Here is a 6,537-nt window from a genome sequence, read left to right as displayed (position 1 = left end):
CCGGCGCTCGCCTGCCCGCGGGGACGCCGCTCCTGCGCTCCGCATCCCACCCAGCTCGTGCTGGGTATTCCCGCTCGTTAGCCTCCCGGGATCCCGGCGGTGTCTCCATTCCGAGGGCAGAACCGTCCCTGCCGGGAGGGCACRGGCACCATCTGCTCGCGAAGCCCGCAAGCGCCAGAGATGGTGCGGGAGGACGCAGTGGAGCTAACGCTCCGTGCCGAATCCCTGCCTCTCCTCTGGCGGGAGCAACGTGCCGGATGAAGGGATTTCGCCTGCGTGAAGCAGTTTGGGGAATGGTCCCGGACAGAGCTGCCAGACGGGGTGTCCAGCCCCTCTTGCCGGAGCCAAGCCGTGTCCCCTCCGGAGCTGGGAGAGCGCTCGGTGCCGGGCGGCCGTTCGCAGCACCGCGAGCTCTCGCTCAGGGAAGCGATCCCGGCTGGAGAAGGGCCCTCGGAGAGCAGCGCAGAAACGCTGCCGCCTGCGGAAAGAGAAAAACCCAAATTAAGGGCAGGGCGCTCGCGCTGGGGCGTCTCGCGGCGAGGGCGACCGCAGCAGCGCCGGAAMGCCGCGCCGGCGCGCGAGGCGCCCCAGCTAGACGGGGCGGCACCTTTGCCCCCTCTCGTTAATCTGGCGTTCCCGGAGCCGGCGTGTCCCGGCAGGCGTCCGCTCCTCCTCCCGGCTCTTAACCCTCCCGTCAAGGAGTCGCCACCTCGGGGCTCTCCCGACACCTCGAGGTTTCCTGTGAGCCGGTGCTTTTGCCTCATTAACTTTTTGGAGCTGCTCCACTTTGCAAGAAATGGGATTTTTTTTTTTCTCCATTGCACCGTGTTTAATTTTAAAGACATAATAATAATAACAATCTCTCGCACATGCGAGGTGCTTTTCCAGCACCAGCAGCGCAGATAAATAATGAATTAAATCAAGGAGAAAGAGGGGGAAAGCCCCAGTGGGGTACAGCTGCCCAGGGCCGCAGCTCCGGCTGCCTCGCAGCAGGTTGCCCGTGGGGTGGGTTGAGGCGTCTTTCTCCTTTAAATTGCCTGCTTTTGGGGAGCCAGGTGTTTCGGGTTTGGGGCTTGCTCGGGACCAGAATAAATCCTGAGCTGGGGGCCTGTGCCCTGCTTTGGGGCTGCTGTGTGCACGGGAGGGGGGAGGCTGGTCTTGGTGCCTCGGTTAATGTGAGCCGAGGGCTGTGGGGGTGCAGCGAAGCCCCTCGCGGGGTCCCTGCGTCCCCTTGCAGCCGCAGGCCTGCCTGAGCCCCTGCGGCGGCGTGACACGTGTGGGCTGCGGAGCCTTTTGCATGGAGCGACCGCCTGCAGGGATGTATTTGCGCATGGTGGCACGAGATGGGGTCCGTGCTGGAGCGGGATCCCAGCGTGTGCACGGCTCCCGGGCTGCTGCGGCAGGGCGAAGGCAGAGGACCCTCCCGGCTGGCCTGGGATGGAGACACAGAAGATTGCTGCCAGCTCCCGCGTCCAAACCCAGCGCGGTGCTGCCGGACCGGGAAGGACCCTGGAACCAGGTGAGCCCTCGATAGCGCGTGTCCCGCGCTCTCTGCGATGCAAGTGCCTCCTTTTTATTTTCTTCCTCCCTGCTGTTTGTGGAGCAGAGCCTGGGCTGGAGAGGAAAATCCTGGGGTCTGTGGGGAGCAAGTTCAATGGCAATTTGGGTAGCTGCTTGTGCACCTTTGGACCCACAAAAACTCCCCCGGTTGCCAGAGCCCGGCCGGGCGGTGCTGGGGGTTTTTGGAGCGATGTCTGGGTTTCCCGTAATTTCCTCGCCGGTCGGCACTGACCCGCGTGCGGTAGCGCGGGGACGGTGCGCAGCATGGCTCTGCCGCGGGGTTGCTCCCCCGGTTCGGCGATGGAGGGGCAGGCTGAGCCGAGACGGGGGTCCGCGTGCGTGCAGTCCCCTTGGGCGCTGGGGGGGTTGCTCCCGGCTGTGGCCTTCCCGCACCTGGGCAGCAGCAGCAGCCCCGGCACAGGCGGAGCGACCCCGGGGCTGCTCCGCGGCCGCCACCGCGCTGCCTGTGTGCTCGAGCCTCCCCCGGGATGGGGACGGGGCTGAAAGCGTCTTTTCATTAGCGTCAGAAAACCCCCTCTGTGGGAACCGGCCCTGGGGGAGGGATGGTGTCAAGGACTCCTCTTATTTACCTCTCGTTCTGGAATATGCCTGGAAACTCTGGACTGGTGCCAGCAGCCGCTTCTGCTGCCGATAAATTGCTTTTTGGAAGTACAGATTTAACATTTACCGTAGCAGCTCTGTGCTCGCGAAAGCCTGCATGCAAGCACAGCGTTCGGAAAGCTGAGCGCTGCTGCAGCGGGTGGGAAGCTGAGCGCCAGCGTGGATGAGGCCGGCGGATGCTCCCGACTGCCCGTTCCCACGTGTGCCGGCGTCCGGGGCCCTGCCGGCCGCTTGCACAGGCTCCTTCCACCTGCAGAGAAATAACTCCAAAACGGAGAGCAGCACACTCGCGTGGCCAAAGCATCCTGCCCGCGGGCTTGGAAAAAGCAGGGAGGGATTTATCCCGCGGCCGGAGAGCTGTGCTGGGCCTGCTTCCCTGGAGCTCGCCACCGCTCCCCGCTCCGATAACTAATAACCCATCTCAAACGCGCACTCCTTCAACCACAAAATAACCCCGGATACTTTCTTCAGCATACTCCAAGTACATTAATTACAGAAGAGGGAAATGCCTGTGCTTCCAGTTACTGCGCAGCAGTGAAAAACGACCGCGTGTAAAACATGTCTGCTAGATAATTAACTTCATAGATAATTTCTTCTTCATTTTGACTCAATTACTTCCTTGATATGAGAAAGTGCTGAAAAGACTCTTTTCTTTTTTGGGTGTTGCATAAAACAATAATTGAACAGAGCCGCTAGCACTTTCCCAGAGAGCCTCCCTTCCTCGGATAAAGAAAGCGGGCAGGAAATTGCATGCGGGTCTTGCCCGGGAGTCGCTGGGAGCAGCGGCTTTCAGGCTCCTGTTGCTCGTGCCGCGGCGCGAGGGTGCTCCGGTGGCAGCGGTGCCACCACCTGAACTGCCCCGGAGCGATGTGATGCCGCTAGCGGCGGGCACGGGGGAGAGGGCCGAGCGCCGGCCGCCCCTCGGGAGCAAGGGCTTTCCCCTGGGATGGGCTGAAGCATGCCWAAAGCTTTTGGGGCAATGCTCTTTAGCAGCCTTCCCATCCTTTTTTACATGTAATAGGACTTTGGAAAGAGTTTTTGCAGGCTGTATCGAGCAGAAACCCGGAGTTAATACGAGCAAGCCGCCAGCTCGTTGTTAGCAGCGGTTTATTCCCCTTGTTAAACGCAGGGTTTTGCCTGTGTGTGTGCGAGCGCGTGTCCGAGGGATGCTCCCCCCTCCTGCCACGATCGGGACCTGCAGAGCTGCGGGCGCTGTCGGAGTTGTGGCAAATCACCTAATTATAACGGATTAATCCGTGAGGATTCCCTCCTCTGTTTACTGGCCGGAGCGCTCCGTTGCACGGCTGTGCCTCGCGTCCGCCCCAGCTAGCAGGCGATTTAAATGCAGAAAGCCACTTAACCCAGCTGGAGACCGAAGCGTCCCGCTTGATGCTGCGCACAAATTCCCACGCTCTTCGCTCCCGGGTGGCGAAGGAGCAGCCGGCCGCTCCGGCACGGGGCAGGGGTGCCGGCGAGGCGATGAGGGCACCGGCCGTGCCGCCTCCCTGGGCGCTCGCCTACGCGCTGCTGCGCCGTAAACCGAGCCCGGCACCGGGCTGGTGTGAAGTCCCCACGAGGCTGCTCGTTCCAGAAGGGCTTCTGAAGCAGTGGAAAATTCTCCGAGTTACTTGCGGGAAATGCCAACCGGTGGGAGCGCTGGGAGGAGGGGGGGGAAAAAAGTGCTTTTCAGAGACACTTTTAAAAATAGCTTCCATTTGTATTTTGAACCAAAAATACAAATGTACGAAACTAAGGTGCCATCAGACTTGGAGGGGGAAAAAGCACTTTCTAGAAAATTGGTTTAATAACTTTCTATGAAAAGCCATAATTCACTGAAATTACTTTGGAACGAGAACTTCTCGGCGATGTAGAGATTGCTGCTAGCAGGGCCGCGGGCGCACGGACCTCTCGCAGCTGCAGATAACYACCCTGGATAGGGGCTGGCGTGGACCGGGTGCTGAGCAGCCCCAAAACTGGGTATAAGGGGGGAAGCCAAGAGCACTTTCCCCTTCCCCCCTGCGGGGAAGCCAGGCATGTCGGAGCCTGCGGATGGGCGTTGTTGGGTGGCTGCAAGAGGAAAAGGGGAGCTGAAACCTCCCCGGATCTCAGCGCTCTGGGTGGTCGCGGGAGGTGCTCATCCTGCCCCGCGCCACGTCTGCAGAACGATCCTGCTATGTAAATGCCCGGGAAGAGAAAAGGAAGGAGTTCACAACCGCGGCGAGGGGTGAGAAATGCTCTTTGGTGCCCTGTCACTGTGAAAAGCGGCTGAGAAAAGGAGTAAAGCTTTCCAGCCGCTTGCAATTTAAGAGGAAACTACTCTGATGCTTCATCTTGTGTTAGTCYCCTTCCAGCGTGTGCATCTCTCTTTCTTTCCCAAGATCAATAACTTTGCAAGACAGATCAAACCTTCCACAGGAGAAGAGGAGATTTAAACTTCAGTAAAACTGCCCAGCTGGCGACTGTATTAAAAGAACAACCCCCTTGTCTTCTACCGGGGAAAATTACAGCCACCAAACCTCTTAGTTTAACCTTTGGGCTTGGGAAGAAGTGCGCTGGMATGCAAAGAAGTGCCTGGGCTCAACACCGTGTTAGATAAAGCAAATTATGAAATGCACTTGCAATAAATCTCAAGCAGCCGCGATATAAGGCCTATCACCCAGAGGTGCTAGGTGGGACAACCAGTGGGCTGGTTTAATAAAGGAATTTATTGGGTTTAGCAAGGGTGTTTTAAAGGGCCATATAACTCTGTAACGAAGGCTTGAAAACCTCTGCAGCAAGTGGGTCCATGGCTTTGCTGTTGTGGCACAGGGCAGGGAGATGCCGGAGCTGGGATGCGGATGCTGGAAGCAGGGCAGCTCTGCTGGGATTAAAGCATCCCCAGAGCCGGTCCAAAAGGCCACATGAGCCTGAAGCAGCGCAGCCCTGTGCTCCCTCCTGCCCAGCTGCGGGCTCAGCGCTGCGCAAAGCGGCTGCGTCCTTGCAAATTATTCCCTGGCGCCTGCCACATCTTTGCATACGTTAATTAGACTCAGTGGGTAAAACAAAACCGAGCAAAAACTCTTCTAATTCCCCATCTGTATATTCATTACAGAAGAAGCAGCAACTGGGATGTCGAGGAGGATTAAGTGGAGAGCTGGGAAGCTGCATGTGGTTATAGTACAGATTGCAAATGCTCTCCCTCGCTCACGTGCACAGCGAGGTGGCTGCGGGACCGGCTCCGTCACRCTTGCAACGGGCTTTCCAGCCTGAGCTGTCTCCAGGCTTTTGAGTCTGAAAGCGATTCTCTATCCGCTGCATGGGAAAAGCCGCGTTTAATGCGGGAAGTCCCGCGGGACAAAGTGCAGAAGAAGGTCACCAGGGCAGCGTCGCATGGAGCAGAAAGCAGCAAGGGGCCGAAACGCAGCCTTCCTCATCGCCCCCATCGCCTTGCCCCCGCGGAGCCGAGGCGGCTCGGCCGTCCTGCAGCGCTGCTTGTCGCCGGGCTCCAAAAAAAAAAGGAGACCCGCTCGGCTGGCAGCGAGGCGGTTAAGGTCTCTGCAGCYGCGCTGGGCTCGGCATGCCGGGCGCTGATAAATGGGGCCGGCTGCCCCGGCCCCGGCAAGCCCCGTTCCCAGGCCCCCTCGCATAAAGAGGGCATTTTGCAGCGGGTCCGAGCCGGGGGCACAGGCCACCGCTCGGTGCCAGGGAGGAACAAGGGGTTCAGTGTTCCTCCGGGGCTCCGTGGCCTCGGGGCCCTTTGGGTGACCTGGCGCAGTATCTTTGGAGAAAACGCAGCTGACGTCCACAGGGCAGGACGAGGCTGGGGGAAAGGCTTAGCGTTAGTTAAGATAYAGTTAGTTAAGATATAGATATAGTTAACACGTGGCAGTGATTGCAGCGTGCGTCTATTCAGCTTTTTTAAGGACTTCTAGGTACGTGCGTCTTTTGCTGCTCGGTAAAGCCGAGAGGATGCTGTGCTTGCTGCTGCTTGCGGGAGACTTTCTCCTAAGAGGAGAAAGGGGTGAGAGAGGAGAAAGTGGCCGGGGTGACTCGTCCTTGCTATTTTTGGCCAAGCTTTTCCGAAGTGATGATGTTAGTGGTTCTGCTGCTTAATGTCACGTAGCTGGATGAAGTGAGGCTCCCGCTCCGCGGGTCCGAGTCGCACGCCGGTTTAGCTGGGGAGGGAAACCGGGAGGGCTCAGTGCAACCCCTGCTCCGAGCAGGGCTGACGTCCAAGGAGGACCAGGTTGCTCAGGCCAGTTTTTAAGCCCTCCAAGGAAGGAGCTTCCCCCCCCACCTCGCAGCCCCTTTCCCAGTGCTCAACCACCCTCCCCGCGAAGGTCTAACTGCAATTGCCCTTGCTGCAATTTGTGCACG

This window comes from Apteryx rowi, unplaced genomic scaffold (genome assembly GCF_003343035.1).
Source record: "Apteryx rowi isolate R43461 unplaced genomic scaffold, aptRow1 scaffold_56, whole genome shotgun sequence".
Lineage (NCBI taxonomy): Eukaryota > Metazoa > Chordata > Aves > Apterygiformes > Apterygidae > Apteryx > Apteryx rowi.
Note: the sequence above shows the minus strand (reverse complement) of the source record.